Source organism: Canis lupus, chromosome 10, assembly GCF_011100685.1.
Source record: "Canis lupus familiaris isolate Mischka breed German Shepherd chromosome 10, alternate assembly UU_Cfam_GSD_1.0, whole genome shotgun sequence".
NCBI classification, from domain to species: Eukaryota; Metazoa; Chordata; class Mammalia; order Carnivora; family Canidae; genus Canis; species Canis lupus.
In genome coordinates, this window is record NC_049231.1 from 49007360 (window position 1) to 49028764 (window position 21405).

General features: G+C 44.7%; 1 long non-coding RNA gene across 1 annotated transcript; it reads left to right on the forward strand.

Annotated features, from left to right (window-relative positions):
- Window positions 1–6698: 6698 nt before the first annotated feature.
- Window positions 6699–19967, forward strand: LOC119876732. Its single transcript, XR_005365862.1, has 4 exons — window positions 6699–8622; window positions 11132–11358; window positions 12100–12305; window positions 17531–19967. It is a non-coding gene; the product is annotated as an uncharacterized LOC119876732 (long non-coding RNA).
- Window positions 19968–21405: the final 1438 nt, after the last annotated feature.

A 21405-nucleotide genomic window follows, 5' to 3' on the forward strand; every position in this document is an offset into this window, starting at 1 on the left:
TTGAGCGTCTGCCTTCAGCTCAGTTCGTGATCCCAGGGTCCTGGAATCGAGTCCAGCCTTGGGCTCCCTGCAGGGAGCCTGCTTCTCACTCTGCCTGTGTCTCTGCCTCTCTCTGTGTGTCTCTCATGAATAAATAAACAAAATATTTTAAAAACAAAAACTATGTCAGTTACCTGGTCAGAGTTACCTGGAGGAGTGAATCTACCAAAGGTGTCCTTCTTACGGAAATTTGAAGGCTCTTTGAGTTGTACCCCGAGGAATGAGAAAAATTCTTATTGAACAGTCTACCATACTGTTTCATCTGACTTCCTGGGTCAAAGGGCATGCATCTGAAACACATGGTCAAAGTGAGGAGCCAGGGTTGAGATGAAATGTGTGACTAGAGGTTATATCTTTGAGTATGGAGCAAGGCACAGGCTAACTGGCCTACTTATGGTGAAAGCTGGGACGCAGAAGAAAAGCTGACCTTTGTAGAGTCAATGAATTCTTCTTTATGACCTGAAGACTTCTGTTTCTTCATCTTTATTTCATTTAATCACTCAGCAAGGGCAGCCCGGGTGGCTCAGCGGTTTAGCGCCATCTTCAGCCCAGGGCCTGATCCTGGAGACTAGGGACTCCTTGCATGGAGCCTGCTTCTCCCTCTGCCTGTTTCTGCCTCTCTTTCTCAATCTAGGTCTCTCATGAATAAATAAATAAAATCTTTTTAAAAAAATCACTCAGCAAGTCCATGCCACTGGTCTTAGTTTCATGTGGCTGTACCATAAACTAGGAGGTTTAAAGCACCAGAAATTTTATTCTTTCATAGTTCTGGAGGCTAGAAGTCTGAAATCAGGGTATCAGTAGGGCCTTACTACCTCTGGAGGCTCAAGGGGAGAATCCTTCCTTTCCTCTTCCAGCTTTTGGTTGTTGTCCTCCTTCTTTGGCTTCCTTGGTTTATGGCCTCATCATTCCAATCTCTGCCTCTGTTTTCTGTTTTCACATCACCTTCTCTGTGTCAGTCTCCCTCTGCTTTACTCTTAAAAGGATATTTGTCATTAAATTTAGAGCCCACTTGGATAATCCAGGATGAAGGCCTCATCTCATGATCTTTAATTTAATTACATCTGCAATGACCCTTTTTCTAAGTAAGGTAATAGTCACAGCTCCAAGGATTAGATTCCAGAAATTAGGAAGTGATCCTGTCTTTTGGAGAGGCCACCATGAAACTTCCTTAAACCAGCCAAATCTTTGTAGATTTCTAACTAACTGATTCATGACAACATGAGCCCAGGTATAACTCCTTCCAGACATGCTTGCATTATAAATATATTAACCTAAAAGAAAAGGGCAATTTTTAATTTAAAAGGAAAAATAATCACTAATATTGGTATTTTAGGCATTACTAAGGAACTGTTTCTTTTCATCATTTTCTTTCCAGAAAGCCCCCTTCCACTTCTCACTGTGTAGGTTTGTATTATATGTTCAGTCCTAAACTAATCACAGGTAAGGGGGTGCTTTGTACTTCCTGCAATTGGCTTAGAGCCTTAGAATGATCAGGAATTCACTCCCGGGACTTGGGAAGTTGGGGAGGATCCAGCTTCTGAGATATACATAACCTCCCATCAAAAGCAAAACAAAACAATCTCAACAAGGAAGTAGGGGGTGGTGGATGGTTGTTGGAAGGCAGCCACCACTCCACATGATCTACCCCCTTTCCCATCAGCTATAGAGCTGACCCCTGCCATTCACAGCGCTCCACCACATGGAACATACCTAGTTGGGGGCATTTGGCTGGAAGGAAGATGTAAAAAAGCATTTGGCATTTCTGCATATACTATCGTGATATTTCTGAAGTGGCAGAGGCTATAGGAGAAAGTATTTATTTATTTATTTATTCATTTATTTATTTATAGAGATTTTATTTATTTATTTGTGAGAGACACACAGAGAGAGAGAGAGAGAGTCAGAGACACAGGCAGAGGGAGAAGCAAGCTCCTCGCAGGGAGCCTGACGTGGGACTGGATCCCAGGTCTCCAGGATCATGCCCGGGGCTGAAGGCGGCGCTAAACCAATGAGCCACCCGGGCTGCCCAGGAGAAGGCCTTTGAATTAATATCAACTGGATATTATTAAAAATATTCTTTCAAAAGACAGCTGCCTTGTCATAATGTGAATAACCAAGCATGTCCACTCGGTATTTTTAAATTACTGAGGTTTCTTTTTTTTTTTTTTTAAGACTCTATTTATTTATTCATGAGAGACACAGAGACACAGGCAGAGGGAGAAGTAGGGAGCCCAACGTGGGACTTGATCCCCATCTCCAGGAGAGGGCCCCGGACTGAAGGCAGTACTAAACCGCTGAGCCACCAGGGCTGCCCCTAAACTACTGAGGTTTCAAAGCACCAAAAGGCTCTTTTCACAACTCAGGATGTCTCTTTGGAAAAAGACTCTTGGCTATTCAGATACGGCTGAAAACAGATTGGCAAGAAGTTAGAGGAAGAAAGACCAAGATATCTGCACTTAAATCAGCTCAGAAAAATAAAATAATAAATCAGCCTGGAGACTACAGAGAGATTAGCCATATCTTCCTTGGCCTGATTTTGAACCTGTGACCTGAAGGTAAAGGGTGAACCTTTCCCTCCAGAGGAAATGTCAGAATGGCAATTTTCATGGAGCAGTCCCTGCCATTGAGTTAGCCAGGAACCTCCCTTTCACTAGCTCTTTACTCATGGAGCTTATATTTGCTTTTAATACAAGTTACACCTTGTGAGGCACTGTCTTGATTGTTCTCATCTTGTTATTACTCTTACCTTTCAAGTCTTCCTCAAGTTCCATCAAAATACAAAGTAGCCTCTGGCATCTTACCCACTGAGCAACACTGATAAGAGTTTAAGTTCAGGCAGTAGAGCATTGGAGAAAAACTCTTGCCTTATTATGCAATTATATTGCCTGGAATGTGTCCTACCACACTCATGCTATTATGCCAGAGACCTCAAACTGGCAGCCTCTGGAAATGTCTGGCTTGTAAAATGTTTTACTTTTTAAATGAATTGCCTACTTTAAAAATTATAAAAATGAAAAAAATGGATTCAAATATTTATTGTCTCTCCCGCTCTTTCCTCTTCAAGGACTGCAATTACTTCATATTCTATATGAAATATATATGTTTAAAATTGTTCCACAGCTCAGTGATGACCTTTTCATTAAAAAAAATCTTTTTATTAAAAAGAATCTTTTCCACTGTGTTTCATTTAGATAATTTTTATTGCTATTCTTCAAATTCACTCAGTTTTTTTCTTTTGTGATGTCTAATTTGCCATTAATTTCAATGTGGATTTTCCTCTCATATATTGTAGTTTATATCACTAGATGTTCGGGTTTGTGCCTTTTTAATATTGTCTATCTCTATTTAACCTTTTGGAAATATAGAATTGAGTTATACTAACTTTTAATGTTTTTGTCTGCTAATTCTAACATCTGTGCAAGTTCTTCATCAGTTTCAATTATTTCAATTTATTTTTCTCCCCATTATGGGACACATTTTCTTGCTCCTTTGCATTCCTGGTAATTTTTCTTAAGTAGGCTCCACACCTAATATGGTGCTTGAACCCATGACCCCAAGATCAGGAATTGCAGTCTGAACTGAGTAAGCCAGCAAAGCACCCTGCATACCTGATGATTTTTTTTTTAAAGATTTTATTTATTTATTTATTTATTTATTTATTTATTTATTTATTCGTTCGTTCGTTCATTCAAGGCACACACACACACACACACACACACACACACACAGGCAGAGGGAGAAGCAGGCTTCATGCAGGGAGCCCAAGTTGGGACTCAATCCTGGGACGCCAGGATCATGCCCTGGGCCAAAGGCAGGCGCTGAGCCACTGAGCCACCCAGGGATCCCCCTGATGATATTTTATTGGATGCTAGATATTGTGATTTTTAACTTGTTGCACAATGGACATTTTTATTTATGCTTGAATATTCCTAAGCCTTGTTCTGGGGTGCAGTTAAGTTCGTTGTAAATACTTTGATTCTTTTGGATATTACTTTTAAAATTATTAGGCAGAACTGGAGCAATGCTCAATTTAAAACTAATTTTCCCCACTAATAAGGGAAGATCTTTCTAAATACTCAATACCCTGTGAATAAAGAGGTTTCCCATTCTTGCTGATGGGAAGAGGCATCCTTCCTAGCACTAGGCACTATTCTTTCTAATGCTCTCAGGTGATTCTTTCTCAGGCAGTACACTAATTGGTACATGGATTAAAACCTGAGGAGGGGGCAGCCCTGGTGGCACAGCGGTTTAGCGCCGCCTGCAGCCCGAGGTGTGATCCTGGAGACCTGGGATCGAGTCCCGCATCGGGCTCCCTGCATGGAGCCTGCTTCTCCCTCTGCCTGTGTCTCTGCCTCTCTCTTGCTCTCTCTGACTGAATAAATAAATAAATCTTTAAAAAAAAAAAAAAAACCTGAGGAGGTCCTCTTTACATATCCAGAGTATCCCCCTCTGTACAATACTGTGTGTTATACCTCTTCAGTACTATGTCATACAGTTTTTAGCTACTGTCTCCCAGGCTGTCAACTATACCTCCCCAGCTCAGCAGTCCACCAGGGTCTATCTGGATTCCTCCTCACTGCACTATGGCCTGGAAACTCTAAAGTCATTAAGCTGGGTCAATCATAGGGCTTGCTTTGTTTGTTTCCCATTTCAAAGGGATCATTATTTTTAAAAAATATTTTATTTATTTATTCATGAGAGACACACACAGAGAGAGAGAGAGAGAGGCAGAGACACAGGCAGAGGGAGAAGCAGGCTCCATGCAGGGAGCCCTATGCGGAACTCGATCCCAGGTCTCCAGGATCACGCCCTGGGCTGAATGCAGGTGCTAAACCGCTGAGCCACCCAGGGATCACATCCCAAGGGATCACTATTCATTATTGCCTGACATCAAGCATCTTGAAAAAAAAAATCATTGCTTCATATATTTTGTCTTTTTTATGATTGTTTTGATGGATAGATAAATCCTATCCTTGTTATTCTTAGTTGGAAGTGAAAGATTTTATCTGCTTGAATTTTCTTTATTTACATTTCATATAATAAAATAATACATGTTTAAAATTCATTAAAAAGTAAATCTACAGGGGCCCTGGGTAGTTCAGTCAGTTAAGCATCCAACTCTTGATTTCAGCTCAAGTCATGATCTTGGGGTCATGGGATTGAACCCTGCGTCAAGCTCCACACTGGGCATGAAGCCAGCATGGGATTCTATCTCTGTCCCTCACCCTCTACCCTTTACCCCACCATCCCCTCACACTGCCTCTCTTTCTCTCTCACTCAAAAAGAAAGAAAGAAAAGAAAAAAAGAAATCTACAAACATCAGTATTTCAGGAAAGATCAAGTAAGTAATTAAAAAACTGGACAGAATGCTTGGAGAAGTGATCGGAAGACTCTGAAAAGTAAATGGTAGCAGACATAATGACCTGAGCCAAAGGCAGATGCTTAACCAACTGAGCCACCCAATGCCCCTGATTTTAGAGAGTTAATGCAATAACAGTCAAAATCCGCGAAGGACTTTTTATAGATATAGGGAGGCTGATTCTTTTCATGTACATGAAAAGGCAAAAGATCTAGAGTAACCAAAATAATTTTGGAAAAGAAAAACAGAATTTGAGGACTCATGCCATTCAACTTTATTTTATTTTATTTTTTTAATTTTAAGATTTTATTTATTAGAGAGAGAGAGCATGAGCTGGACGGAGAGGGAGAGAGAATCTGAAGCAAACTCTGAGCTGAGCACAGAGTTAGACACAGGGCTCAGTCCCACAACGGCAAGATCATGACCTGAGCCGAAACCAAGAGTCAGCCACTTAACCGACTGAGCCACCTAGGTGCACCTCACACTATTCAATTTTAAAACTTAATCTAAAGCTAAGTAATCAAGATAATGCAGTACTGATGAATTTTTAGACCTAAATAAAATAGACCTATGGAGTAAGAGTCTAGAAATAAATCATTACAAATATGATCAATTGATTTTTTTTTCAATTGATTTTTTTTAAAAAAGATTTATTTATTCATTCAGAGAGAGCGAAGAGAGAGGCAGAGAGAGGAGCAGGCTCCATGCAGGAAGCCCAATGCGGGACTCCATCCCAGGTCTCCAGGATCACACGCCGGGCTGCAGGCGGCGCTAAACCGCTGTGCCACGGGGGCTGCCCTGATCAATTGATTTTTAAGATAGATTATTTTACTGAGATAAAATTCATGTCGATAAAATTTACTGTTTTAATCATTTAAAAATGTACAATTCATGATCAATTGATTTTTTACAAAGGTAGGAAAACAATTCAGTAGATAAAGGATAGTCCTTTCAACAGATGAAACAACTAGACATCTATATGCAAAAAAAATTGGACTTCAACCTATACATCAATGTATTTTATAGAAAAATTAGCCTCAAATGGATCATAGATCTACATGTAAAATCAAGAGTATAGATTTTATTTTAAAAATCATAGGAGAAAAAAATTGTGACCCTGAGTTGGGCAAAGGGTTCTCAGAAATTAAAAAACTGACCCATAAAATTAAAATTGAAACTGTTTTCTTGCAAAAGACATTGTTAGAAGAATTACAAACTTGGAGCAAATATTAACAAATTACATATCCAACAAAGGACTTGTATCCAGAATACAGAAATAAACTTCAAAACAATAAGAGTTTAAAAAATAGGCAAAAGATCTGAATACACTTCACCCAAAAAGATGTAGATATCGTTGATTAGCACATGAAAAGATGCTCAGCATCATTAGTCCTTATGAAAGTGCAAGTTAAAACCACAACAAAATACCTATTAGAATGACTAAAACAGCAGCCGAAATGTTGGTGGGGATGCAGACCAACTGGAACCATCATATGCTGCCATATGTGTGGGAACGCACAATGGTACACTCCGGAAACAGTTTGACAATGTTGGTTTTTTTTTTTTTTTCTTGTCTTTTTAAATTTTTGTTGTCATTGTAGGTGGCAGATGGGAGCTATGGCAGTTTCTTATGAAGTTAAGTATATATTTACTGTATAATCCAACAGATCCCATTCCTAGATAATTACTGTTAAGAATTGAAAACTTATGTTCACACAAAAACCTATACACAAATCTTTATAGCACCTTTATTCATAATCACAAAAAAAAACTGGGAATATCCTAAATGCCCTTTAATAAGTGAATGGCTAAGAAAAACATAGTATACCCTTTCAGGGGATCACTACTCAGTGATACAAAGGAGCACATTATCAATACACTCAACAACATGGATGAAGCTCAAAGACATTCTGCCAAGTGAAAGCAACCAGTCTCAGAAGGTTACATATGTAAGGTTCCATTTACATAATATTCTGGAAAAGGCAACACAATAGAGATGAAGACCTAATCAGTAGTTGCTAGAGGTTAGGGATGGGGGCAATTTTACTACCAGAGCTAAACAAGGGAATTCAGAGCCGGTAATAGAACTGATCTATTCTTATTGGGGTGGTGGTTGTACACATCTATACATGTGTTAAAATTCATAGAACTATACACATACATATACATACATTTTACTCTTTGTAAATAAAAAGGATACGTCTATTGAAGATGCATGTTCAAATGTTTAAAATGTTAAAGATGCACCATCAAAGAGTTTGGAAGTGGTTTGGAGTGGAAGCAGGCCCCTCATTTTACAGTTGGAGAAACTGAGGCCAGAATGTGAAAGTAACTTAAGGCCAAAAAAAGTATGAAGCAACCATAAGAGTGTATTTTCTTTTGGGAACTCTTTGCTGCCTGCCTTTCTCACCGCAAGCCTACCCAGCCAGGTTTAATTTGGCCTCTTTTTCTCAAGGCAGTTTCTAAATTCAGAGTTTTCTGTAAGACAGAATAGAATCATAGTTATATGTGCAAGTTAAAATCTGTATGTATTAAAAACATACATATGCTATTTTATAAAGTGTGCCGTCGGCATGATCCCAGCTCCTGGTGGACAGACATAGGGCTGTTAGGGAAGATGTATACAGGATGCCAGAGACTGCAAAACAAACAAGCAAATAAATGGGTGGGCCCTGGATCTCGAACACTTGTGTCTGAATCCAGGCTGTGCTACATATGAGTGGTGGGACCCTGGATACACTGCTTAGTTTTCCATCTCACCATCTGTAAAATGCACCCCAATTTTATGTACTAGTAAGAGATTTTTAAAAACCTTGCCAGCAATTATAGTGTGACACAGAACTTATCTTGGATTATAAGATGTTAAAATGTGATTTTATTTCATTTTTTTAGAGAAGCGTATCTTAGAACTGGAGATATATGGTAATATTGTTCCACTGAGTTGTTTTGATGATAAAAGAAAAGTTGTTAAAATTAATGCCTGGCACATAGTTCTCAATTTAATGGTCGTTAGCTATTATTAGGATTATTATTGTTGTTATTATTACCACTACTACTATTACTATTTTAAGAAAGGAATAGCGGAACTTGTATTGTAATAAATTGTTAAATGCCCCTCCCCCTCCATCCTGCCTTCTGCAAGCTCCACCCACTTTGCTGTTGATTTTTCAGGCTTGGGCACAGGCAAACGCAGAATGTGTGGACGTCACCAGAGGAAAAACGTGAGAAACATTTACCACTTCTCAATTCTCGTTAGAGAAAAACCACAACGACACTCTGCATGTTGTGTTGGCAAGGTTGTTTCTTGCATTGGCACATACACTTGTTCCCACGAGATGAGGGAGTCAGAGCGGGAACTTGAACTGAGTAGTGTGTGTGTCAATCCTACACTGAGGGACAGGGGACAGGAAGCTGCGTGTAAGGTGGTGAGACCATGGACCCAGCCTGCATTTCTGGCTTTGCTGCTTGCCTGCCATGTGGCTCGATGCCATTTCAGTTTTAGTTTCTTCTCTGTGAGACAGAGAGAAATAATTACTACTTTATAGCCACTGACAAGTATACATAAATTCGGGTTCCAGTTGGGTTAAAGGACTGGAAAACTCAACCTGGCTGCAAAGGGAAGCTAGTTAGCCATGTGATTTGTTTCCTTATTATTTATATTTTTATTCAAGTTCCTGACTTGTAGGAAGGAGTAGTATATAGGGGGATACCCCAGACCTGTTTCCAGGGCCATTCTTTTCTCTTTTCTTTTTTCCCTTCCCTTCCCTTCCCTTCCCTTCCCTTCCCTTCCCTTCCCTTTCCTTCTTTCTTTCTTTCTTTCTTTCTTTCTTTCTTTCTTTCTTTCTTTCTTTCTTTCTTTCTTTCTTTCTTTCTTTCTTTCTTTTCTTGTTTTTCTTCTCTCTTTTTCTCTTTCTCTCTCTCTTTCTTTCTTTCTCTTTTAGAATGAGGGGGTGGGTAGAGGGGCAGAGGGAGAGAAAGAATCTTAAGCAGGTTTCATGCCCAGCACTGAGCCCAACCTGAAGCTCAATTTCACAACCCTGAGATCATGACTTGAGCCAAAATCAAGAGTCATATGCTTAACTGACAGCCACCCCAGGCGCCCCTCAGGGTCATTCTTATTGGGATGCTGGGCCCAGCTCAAATTCTTTTGTGAGCTTGGATCCTTCACCCAAACCTTGTTGTTCAGGAACTACCTGGTTAAAAGGCTATAAGTAGCTTTGGGAGAACTGTCAGTGATAGAAAAAGGATTAAAAATGAAATATTCTTTAGGGAGTCAATATAGAAAGAAATTTCCTGAGAGGGACTCAGTGCCAGGTACTGTACCTATCTGTAATACAATATTTATTGTTATTCTGGAGAGGAGTTGTTACAAACTCCTTGTTACAGTTGAATAAACCATTTGAGAGGCAGGTGATATGCCCAAGATTCTATAAATGAAGTCCCTGACCTTCCAGGCTGGATGCCACCCCCACCCTCCCACCCTTATCCCTGTTGTGCTGTGCTGAATTGACAGCCACTTGCCAGCCCATTCCAACTGCCCAGGTGACAGTGCTGAAGCTTCTTAATGAGAACTACTGGTCTTCTAAGCACCGGCTAAAGAGCCTTTCTTCCTTTTGTTCTTTCATTTAACACCTATCCATTGAGAGCCTCAGCTATGCTCTAGAGTACCCCAGGGAATTGGACACACAGCCCTGAATCAGGGAGTTCACAGAGTAATGGGAAAGACCACAAGTAGACCCAGGTTTCACGTGGCCCAAAACTTAAACAACTTCTATAAGCCCTCTTTAGGAAAAAGAATATAAAATTAGCTAAAGGCTTTTGCAAGGAGCAAGGGAGGACCCTAAAGTTTAAGCAAGGGGAAGCCAACGACCTACATTGACAGTGACATGTATTCAGGGCTAATGGGGGCTCAGAGGAGTCTCTTGGAAGAAATGCCAGCTAAGCTGCGACACCCCACCCCTGGATGGGCCACGGAGTCCTGGCAGAGGGAATAACAGGGCACAGCATCCACTGATGGAAAAAAATCTGCCACAGTTCTCAGGGAGTGAGAAGAAAAGCATCTTTTCTCCTCTTTTCCCTAACCCCCAAGACACCAGGGTCCCTCCCAAAGTGCAGGGCCCTGAGTTGGCACATCCTAGAGTTTAACAGGACTAGCCGTAGGCAGGGCTTCTCTACCTTTCCTCCCAGCTGTTTGAGAAATCTTGGGTCCCAGGAGAAAGCGCTCAGGCTTGGTGTCTACGCTTCAAAGAACAGGAACCTGCATTGGCATTTGTAGGAATAAAGCAATCCAGAAGAAGCTTTCCATGCCAGAGATTAACCAGTGGTGCAACAGGTTCCAAGAAAGAGATGACAGGAGAAGGGAGGAAGGAGAAGTGGAGAGAGACTGACTTTCAAAATAAAATCCTACAGGGATGCCTGGGTGGCTCAGTGGTTGAGCATCTGCCTTCGGCTCAGGTCCTGATCCTGGGGTCCTGGGATCGAGTCCTTCATTGGGCTCCCTGTGGGGAGCTTGCTTCTGTCTCTGCCTATGTCTCTGCCTCTCTCTGTTTCTCTCATGAATAAATAAAGCATTTTTAGAAAAACAAAATCCTTCAGTGAAATAAGAACTTGAGAGACATCTATCCTAACCCAGAGGAGGGTGATGTTAGTACCTTCTCCAAAAGCAGGGTGCCCTAGTAGGTGTAAGTTTCAAAGGTGGGGTTCTGAATACCCTATTTCCTCTCTGTGCAGCCAGTACCTTGCCTGTTCCACCATGATGTGAATGCACCCTCACAGTCCTGGGCAGAGAGTGGATAGAATGACTTGCACGTTGGAGCCCATGTCTCCATGCAGCCCATGAGCTGGAGCAGCAGCCTGTGTCTTGCAAGACCATGAGGCATCCTTGGAGGGTCATTTTCCCCAGAAAATTCCAGAACAGAACATTCAACCCACTAAGCCTTGACCTTTACACAGAAAAGGTTGGTAACGTTAGTCATCATAGGAAAGCTCCTTCTAGGAAACCAGGGCCTGCTTTGGGCTCTGCTCCTGTGTGCACTTGAGTCCTCCACCTTCTCTGAGTTGCTTTTTCTTCTCAGTTACCCCATAGGTAAAATGGGAATAATGATACTTGCCCTGAACTTGTGGTTGAGAAGGGAGCAATAAAGGGAGAATGGATATAAAATCTCCCTAAAAAGTTCAGAGTACAGAATATTTTTACATTTGAAGTCTCTGCCTTGTGACTCACTCCACCTTCCAAGGTCATCTGGGGGAAGGACCTTGACCAAGTTCATTTGTGGGTTGAGAATGGACCCTTCTCCCAGGGAACAATAGGTGTTGTCTCTTGCCATATCACACCTGCACCAAACCTGAGAGCAACCTGGCATTGTAATGGGCAGGGGGGAGGTGCTGGAAGAGCATCCTCTCCGGACACCTGTAGCTCAAAACTGCTCTCTTTCTCCTGCTCATCACCCTTCTCTTGGCCCACACCTGCACCTGCATCTTTTCTCACAGCTGCAGGGTCCTCATAGCTCTTTTTCATACATCAAGTGGGAAAAGAATAAGGAAAACAGAGAAGGGATCAAATTTCTACTCTTGGTTAACCCAAGGGGAGCATCCTGATCTCCAGCAAAGGAGGGAAGGACCTAGTGGGAGCTGCTGCTCTCTGCTCACCTCTTCTTCTTGGTTCTCTAATAGACTATGTTTCCCAACCTCCCTTGCAGGTATGTATGGCCATATGACTAAGTCATAGCCAGTGGAATGTAGGTGACTTCACCCATTAACAACCTTCCAGGCTCCGTGCTCCAGGCCGTTCCATGATCTTTTCTCTTTGTGGATGGTTCCATTGGCTTCAGCCCCCAGAGTGACTGTGGAAGCCTGGAGAGACAGGGCCACCCTTTTGACCTGTTCACTCATTCAGTACTGTTAGGTGAGTAAGAAATAAACATCTATTGTGTTTGAGCTTTTATACACTGTGAGCATACCTGTTGGAACGGTTAGCCTACCCTAATTTATACAGAGCAGAATAGCCCACAAGCCCTGCCCCCTCCAGGAAGCCCTTGCGCATCTCTTCCCCTTTTTCTACCCTTTCCAGCTCTATCAATTGCTATTTAATGGAATGTTAACTAAAATTTAGTCTAGGGACTCGTGTCTTTATTTTATGACATACCTAGCAAAAAAGATGCTTAATAGTCACCTGATAGATTTTCCCTGCTGTGCATTTCATGGGCAATCCTGCCTCTGATATTCTATCACCATTCTATTTCCAATTTCCATCTCGCTCCCTTCTTGAGGGCTTCTCTTACCACTCCATGCCACAGTGATCTGTCCTCCTTTCAAAGTTCACTGCACCTAAGGTCACCGAGACAACTTTTGCATTAAATGTCTTAACATTCTGCAGTGTAACTGAAAAATAATGATGCATTTAAGAGATGGGAAAGACCAAGTAGAGGAGAAAAAACTGGAAGAGAAAAGTCAAGGAGGCAGGCAGAAAACTTTGGAGAGCTCAGACGTCATGGAAACCAAGGGAAGAGAGCATTTCAAGGAGGGAACAGTATCAGGTGGTACCAAAAGAGTGGTTAAGTACGCTGTGGACTCCACAGATAAGCTTGGCGGGGTGGAGACAATTGGTTCCCTCAACAAGAGGTGTCTCGGAGAGCCCCAGCATCTGTGCTCAGGCTTAGGTGGGATGGAGAGTAAGAAGAGGAGACAGGAAGCATATATAACTCTTAAGTTTGGGGAGGAGAAGAGGTTTGAGAGGTGGCCAAGAGCAATGTGAGGTGAGGCAGAGTGTGAGATGGTTTTTAGGATGGGTGAGTCTAATGGGATGGGGAAGAATGGCGGGGTTGAGGGGGGGCTGAGGGAGAGAATGAGAGGTGGCCAGCAGCAGAGTCCCCGAGAAGTCAGGCTGGGTCACAGGTCCAGGACACAGGCAGGGCCTTGGACTGGAGGGACCCTCTGCCGTGACAACTGGTGGGATAGAGGAAGGATGCTTGTCCTTTCTTCCTTCCTAAGTGTTTGTTGGGTTAGGTGGCAGAAAGTCACGGGAGCCCTGGGCTGATGGTTCAGTGTTTTGTCAGAAAATGAAACTGGGTTATCTGCTGGAATGAGAGGAGCAGCCGGGGGGGGGGGGGGGGGGGGGGGCAATTCTCTCCCACTCCCAATATTGCCCATTCTGGGGGGGGACAGTAGGGTTCCTTGGCTCTCTCTCACAGCCCTCACCTCAGCTTCAGGAGCTCACCTGCAGTTTGACGTCAGGAAAAAGGTGGGGTGTGTCCCTGGGGCCCGTCGGGAGGTAACAACATTCCTTTACCTTCAAGTTCTAACTTCTCTGAAACCTGGACTGCTTCTCCTTCATTGTTCTTCCTGAACTCAGCATGGATTTAACCGGCAAATGGATGGCCTATTGTCCTGATGCAGTGATAGGAACAGAATTCATTTTGAGAAGCTTAGTTGTTAAAAAAAAAAATTCTTTTTAAGATTCAGCATGGTGTTTTCATAGGGCAGGTGCTCGCTGGCTGCGTTTGTCTCCTGTTCATGATGGGCATGTGGTTAAGGCCACTGGTCCCATGCCCTGTGGTCTGCCCCCAGACTATCCCTTTAGCTGGTCAAGGAATCCCAGTGCTTCCAGCTTTGGGAGCCCGGCTGGGCGGCCTCGCATTCGCCAGAGGGCGCCGTCGGCTCGCGGAGGCCCTGGGCCGGGAGGTGCGGCCGCCGGGCTGCCCACGGGCCCAGGGACTAAATCACCTTATCACTCCGTCCTCGGTTGCGGCGCAGTGGAGCGAGCCAATCGTTGCCAAGGCGCTCATCTGTACAAGCAAGAGAGAGGCGAACAAGATTTGTGACACTCTTCTTATTTCAGAGTGTCATCCTTGTGACAAGTATTTATAGAGAGGGCTGTACCCAGTATGTCCGAGATCCTGGAGATCCTGGAGAGTAAGTACCCAGATGAGTCATACTGCACCTCCAAACTTAAAGACCTTTTGGGGAAGTGGTACAATTAAGACAGGTCCCAAATAAATACAAAACAAAACAAAACACTAGTTCAGGCAGAGGTCAAGACTATGAGGAGAAGCAAGGGGAAGTGGTTGGGAGGGTTCAGGGAGGAGGATCTATAGTTTCAGATAGAGGAATAAGGATTGGGACAGGGAGGGGTTAGGCCTTAAAAGAGAGAAGATTTGGGCATCTGGGTGGCTCAGTGGTTGAGTGTCTGCCTTTGGCTTAGGTTGTGATCCCAGGGTCCTGGGATTGAGTCTCACATCAGGCTCCCCCCAGGGAGCCTGCTTCTCCCTCTGCCTGTGTCTCTGCATCTCTCTCTCTCTCTCTCTCTCTCTGTGTATCTCTCTTGAACAAATAAATAAGATCTTAAAAAAAAAGAAGAAGAAGAAGAGAGAAGGATGCATCATATCTCGGTTGCAACAAAACCTGTGGGTTTAACTAGTTCAGATTGTACATCTGTTACACCTAAATGATTGTCATCGGTGACAAGAAGGCAATATTCCCTGCCCTGGAGACTTCGCTCCTTACTCTTTAAAGGGAAATTAGAAGTAGAAATGGATTGACCAAATGTTCAGAATGGATTAGAGATATATAACCTAATTTGAACAGTCAGATAAAAAAGTGGTGGTGGTGGTGGCGGGGAGGCGCCTGGCTGGTTCAATAGCTAAGCAAGTGACTCTTGCTCACCAGGTCGTGGGTTTGAGCCCCACAATGTGCGTGGAGCCTACTTAAAATTAAAAATAAAAAAAATGGTTTCACTGAACAGTAAGATCAATTCTTCTGCTAAATGATGAATTAGCCACCAGAGTGCACAGAAACAGCTGTTTGCACTTGGTGCAGGTATCATAAAACTATATACCAAAGATGTATCTAATTGGTGTTAGGAGACAAGACTCAAGGATAGAGAAGTTGAGGAAGAATCGAGTCCTTTAGTTTTAAGGACTGTGTTTACACGTATCCCCAAAACCTAAGAAAGAACTCTGTGAATATCATAGTCCACCAAGAGTTATAATAAATCTCTTAAATCCTATTGTGTTAAGGCCAGTTAAGTTTGGAACCAATTATTAAAACATCATGGACCTTTGATTTACAGAAATTTTGTTTCCAAGGCCTTAAAGTATAATTGGAATTCTTATCATTAAATGACATTTCATTGGTTCTAATGTGACAGTGTAGGAAAACCAGTAAACTCCAACTAGGAAGCCTAAGAGTTGATTTGAGACCTCTAATTAATTCCTTCTTTGGTTATTGTGAAAAATTCCCTTGTGTGGCAAGTCCATTAACTTCTCTAGGTCTCAGTTTCCTCATTTCATAGAGGAATTTAATAAGAAAAAAGAATATCAAGAATCACACAGGTGATCTCCAAAATCTTGCAGCATGTAACAAATAAGTATTAGTTCTATTGTGTCCAAATGCCCCCTTGCTGTGGATTTGGTTCTGAAGTCGCCCGTAGAACCTCTAGGTCCTGTGAGATGAAATGTTCTGTTCTGAGAGAAGGGGAGAGGGCCTGAGGTGGCTGCTGGTTCTGATACAGGCTGGATTCTCTGTGACATCTCCAGTCTTTTGCATGCCAGTGGCCCAGGGCCAAGGGGGATCAAACAGTTTCCCTCTTTTTTTTTTTTTAATTTTTATTTATTTATAATAGTCACAGAGAGAGAGAGAGAGAGAGAGAGAGAGAGAGAGAGAGAGGCAGAGACATAGGCAGAGGGAGAAGCAGGCTCCATGCACCTGGAGCCCGACGTGGGATTCAATCCCAGGTCTCCAGGATCGCGCCCTGGGCCAAAGGCAGGCACCAAACCGCTGCGCCATCCAGGGATCCCCAGTTTCCCTCTGATTGTGATTGTTGTTACCTCTAAATTTCTTTTTCTTCTTCTTCTTCTTTTTTTTTAAGATTTTGTTTATTTATTCATGGGAGACACAGAGAGAGGCAGAGACATAGGCAGAGGGAGAAGCAGGCTCCCTGCGGGGAGCCTGATGTGGGACTCTATCCCAGGACCCCGGGATCTGCCCTGAGCCGAAGGCAGATGCTCAACCACCGAGCCACCCAGGCGTCCCCACCTCTAAATTTCTGTAGCACTTTCTGACTGTGCTTTTACCTATCATTTACTGTGTGCTGCCTTGCGTCATCTTTCTGCCCCTGATATTTGAGGACAGGGTCTATGGTGTTGTTCACTGTTCTTCACCAGATAGCCCAGTCTCCTCACCCCTGCACACAGGAGAACTTCCCAGTCCTGAAGTGGTTGGGGGTGAGAGGCCACATGACTGGTTCTAGCTAACAACCAGTGAGCAAAAGTGAGTGTCACTGAGCACATCCAGTGGACTAGTTAGGTGCCTGGATAAGACCCTTGAGAGGTTCTTTTGCTTGCCGCCTATGACCACCTAAGTTCCAGATAGTGACTTATCATGCAGGAGGGAGAATGATACCAACGCAGAGCAGAGCTCCCAGCCAACCTGCCATGGACTTAGAGCAGCGTGAGGAGAAACCTGTTATTTTAAGACCATGGGATTTGGGACTATTTATTACAGCAGTATGACGTGGCCCGTTCCGACTAATAAAGGGTCACTGTGTGTCATCATCTTTGCTTCTCCAGTGTTCCAAATGATGTGGGACTCAATACCAACTGCTAAATAAATGTCTGAATTGATCTTCCTAGTTCACCTGCTGGAATAGGAATCATCAGTTTATCTATTTGTCCTCCCTAGAGCACCTGCCCCAGGATTGAGAACATAACAGGTACATAGCAAGGCCCATGGATTAATTTATATACTTAAAAGTCCCAAGATGCAGGGCACCTGGGTGACTCAGTGGGTTGACTTTGGCTCAGGTGGTGATCTCAGGGTCCTCAGACCAAGTCCTGTATCAGTCTCCCCACACAGCAAGGATTCTGCTTGTCCCTCTCCCTCTGCCCTTCCCCCTGCTCGTGCGCTCTCTAAAGAAATAAGTAAATAAAATCTTTAAGAAAAAAAAAATGTCCCAAAATGCAGCCCAACATCACCGCCAAAGATGTGGTACATGATGTTACTTTCCAGACAATGCCTGAGGGAGTGGGATCCAGGGTCAAAGGAACTGAGGAAGGAGGAGCAGCAGGCCACCTCCTGCCTGCATCTGCCTTTAAGCTCTATGGGCTTACCTCTGATCCCTCCATCTCTTTGCAGATTCTGAGTGAAGCTTGGTCTCTGGGTCACTGCAACAGAGTTCAAAGCAGAGACAGGGCCAAAATAAGAAGACATGGCAGGCCAGACATAGACCCACAACAAGAGGAAGGACCTACCGTGGGGTTGGGAATGGGGCTGGAACTCGGGTGGGGCTAGGCCAGGCAGGGCCAACAGAACTCTGGAAGGTTTCCTGTGTCATTGCATGGCTGCATATGCCATCAGATGGCCCAGGTGGTTGAATTCTGTTCCTCGTAGCATGTGTGGAATGGATGACGGTCCCTGACCAGGCCGACCTTAAGCAGAAGCCATTAACATTCTATAAATGGCAACCACTAGCACAGCAACAAAGACGTGAATATTGATATGCTAGTCTGAGGTTCTAGCATCCCCTCTCTGCTTCCTTTAACCCATCCAAACAATACCCACAGGCTGTCTTTTTTTATTAGAGTAGATCATCTTAAGACGTGGATCTTCTATCTCTCTAACATCCCAAGGTGTCTTCTGGGGGGAAATTGCAAAAGATAAATATATCTATCCCTGCACGATTACTTTTTTAAGGTATTAACTCTGGTTATGCTATTCCCCACCTGAGAATGATCAGTGTCTCTGAAGGAAAAATTTCAACTCATTTATAGGCTCCACAGAGTCTTTATGCCATGCAACCTACTGCACCTCCTCTTACTGCCTGCCAGGCCCACCTGATGGCTACTCATCCCAGTCAGCTGTGCTCTGACCTACTTGGGCTCTGCATACTCTGTTCTCATTGCCTCCAGCACCCTTCCCTCTCCTCTTTGCCTACTGAAAAGTCTAGGCCTGCTGGGGCCATGCCTTCCTCGGGCAAGGGGTGAGCCTGCCTTTGTGCTCTCTCTAGTGTAGCACTTACCCTGTGGCCCCGAGGTCTCTAGTGCAATCGATCTTTTTCCCCACCAGCTTGATTTTCAAAGCACTTTCTTGGTCACCTTTGTTAAATTCTGAAATCATCGTTCTTCCTTTCCCTCTCCCAAAGATCACAAAATAACTAGGCCATAGTTGGAATCCAAAGGGCATCTTACTCAATACCAATGCCAATCTCTGTCCTATCTTCCAGGACTGCATACAGGGGCCTAGAGAAGAATAGAGTAGGCAATAATTATTGATTGGAATTTTGCTTTCTAAACTTTCCCACCTATAAGGGCTTGTTTTTCTTTTCACGTGAATCTGGAGCAAAGGGTTATTTTAGACACCTCCCCTCCCCAATCCTCCCCTTCAGGTAAATTTAAGGGTTTTCCTTAAAGAAGCTCACATCCTGCGTCTCCATGGTGATCCTGGAGCATACAGATTTATATTCTGCCAACTTTGAGAGTAAGAAGGTCAGAGATTTATTCAGAAATAAGGATGTAATAAGAGCAAGAGGTTAGGAATGTTTATACCAGCATTTTCCCTTTATATTTAAATATTCAGTACAACACAGGCAGTTTGTTTGGCCAGGTCATTCAACCTCCCCCCCCCACCTCCTTTTCAGACTTGTAATTAAAAGGCATGCACTTGTTGTGATGAGCATCCAGTGTTGTACAGAAGTGTGGAATCACTATATTGTACACCCGAAACTAAAATTACACTGTATGTTAACTAACTGGAATTGAAATAAAAACTTAAAAAGTGGTTAAAACACACACAAAAAAGGAGGCCACCCTGGTGTTGGTCACATCTGAGAATCGCAGCTTGATTATTCACATGGTGTGACAGCCTGCCAACCATACCCAGGTCACAGGGAAGTGCTATTAGAAGTTTGTAGGTTATTGGTTTTAAGAATGCCTAATCACTGAGATGGCAAATAGACCGTATTTATTTATGTATATCTGGGAAGTCTTGTCTGGGGAGGAGTGGAATATGATTATCACGCCAAAAGTTCAAGTTCAGCATGCCCTTAATTCTAAACTTATCTCCTGTGTAATACATTGAAGAGGAAGGATTTGGCCAATGTTTTTCAATACTGCGTACTTCTCCGTTTGCATGATAATCTCAGAGACAAAGAGTACAGAGAAGGTATGAAACACTCATGGATCCCTAAATTCATGAAATCCTTGTCTCTCTAGACTCCTCAACAGGACTGGGGCTAGGGGGGAAGCAAATGGAGCACTCATCATCTCAGGTATTGCATTTCAGGGGCACCCATCAACTCAGTAACAAATGATATTTTAATGCAACATTTAGAATTATTTACATTTTGGATATGCTCATCCACTTTTATATTAATTTAGGTTCTTAAAAATATTGCATTAAGGTATTACTCATTTTGATTACTGTGCTTATTAGTAACCTTTAAATTTTGCCTCTCTGCCAAGTACTTCAGCTCTATGACTGGCTCTACTTCCCAAATGAATTTTCAGAAGATCTAGCCCTACTTGCCACTGCCTTCCATCACATGCCCCTTGAAGGAGGAAACAAGTTGAGAAAGAATCATGGAAAAAATTCTGATGATCAAAAATATAAAAATTAAACAGCAGCGCAATGTACACCCTTGCACTTTGTCCAGCCAACAGATTTTAAAATACATCTGCTGGTGGGAGTGACCACGTAAGGCATAACTTTCATATCCTGACTTTTTTTTTTTTAAAGATTTTATTTATTTATTCATGAGAGACACACAGAGGGAGAGAGAGAGAGGCAGAGACACAGGCAGAGGGAGGAGCAAGCTCCACGCAGGGAGTCCCATGTGGGACTGGATCCCCCGAACCTGGGATCACGACCTGAGCCAAAGGCGGATGCCCAACAACTGAGCCCACCTAGGCGTCCCACATCCCGACTTTTTAAGCGCAGAAGAGCTCTGCTGTCCTCAAGACTGCATTTTAGCACTGCCTCCCCAGCTGCCCCATCCTACGGGGCAGGCGGCAGGCGGCGGGAGACGACAGCATCGGGGAGGGCACTGGGAGAGGATCACCTTGGGGCTCCCTGATCATTTCTGCGACCGTGTGCCGCGCTGGGTACCCAGCTGCTTCGGGGGCCGGCCTCCTTCCTCGCCTTTAATCCTCTTTTTAAACCTTTAAGCCACAGGCAACGATAACCTTTTCCGCTGAGAAAAATGCAATGGAGGGATGGGTTTTACATTCTGGCCCACGCTCAGGGCCGCGCCAGATAAGTAAGCGCTCCGTGGGCCGGGCGCACGGGGGGCCGAGGCTCGCACCCTCGCAGCGCCCGGCCCCGCGCGCTCCACCTCCCCGCGCCCGGCCCCGCGGCGGCCGCAGCCAGGGCCGCGCCCAGGGCCTCCGGGCGCTCGTCCGCGGCCCCCGCGCGGGGCCGTCCCCCGCCCGGCCGCCTACCCCGGCCCCGGCTCCCCGCGGAGGAAATTCTTCCCCGGCAGCCCCGGGCTCGCCTCACGTGACCGGCCGCCGCGGCTGCCAGCGAGAGTTTAAAGGTTACGGAGGAAACTAGCGCGGCCGCGGCCGCTCGCCCCCCGCAGGGCGCGCCCCCCCCCCCCCCCAGCTCGGGCGGCCGCCGGCAGCGCGCCCCTCGGAGCCGCGTCCCCCGAAAGGGGCCCGGACGGGCTCCAGGGTGAATCTGCAGTCACTTCGTGGAACATAAACAAACGCGGACGCAGCCGAGGTCCTCTCCCAAGCTTTCACTTGTCAACAAGTTCCCGCGGCCCGGCAAGTCCAGGACGGGTCCAGGACGGGTCCCCCCGGGGCGACGGCGCCCCCGCCCCCCAAGCAGGGGGACGACCCTCCCCGCCTCCCCTCCCCCGCCGCGGGGGAGCCGAGCGCCCCGGGCCCGCGGGACGCACCGACGGGCCAGCACGCCCCAGCCCGGGGCCGGGGGGCTCCCGGGTCTCCTCCGCAGGCCGCCCCCCGCCCCCCGCCCCCGGGGTCTGCAGCCCGGCAGCCGGGCTCGGTCGCGGA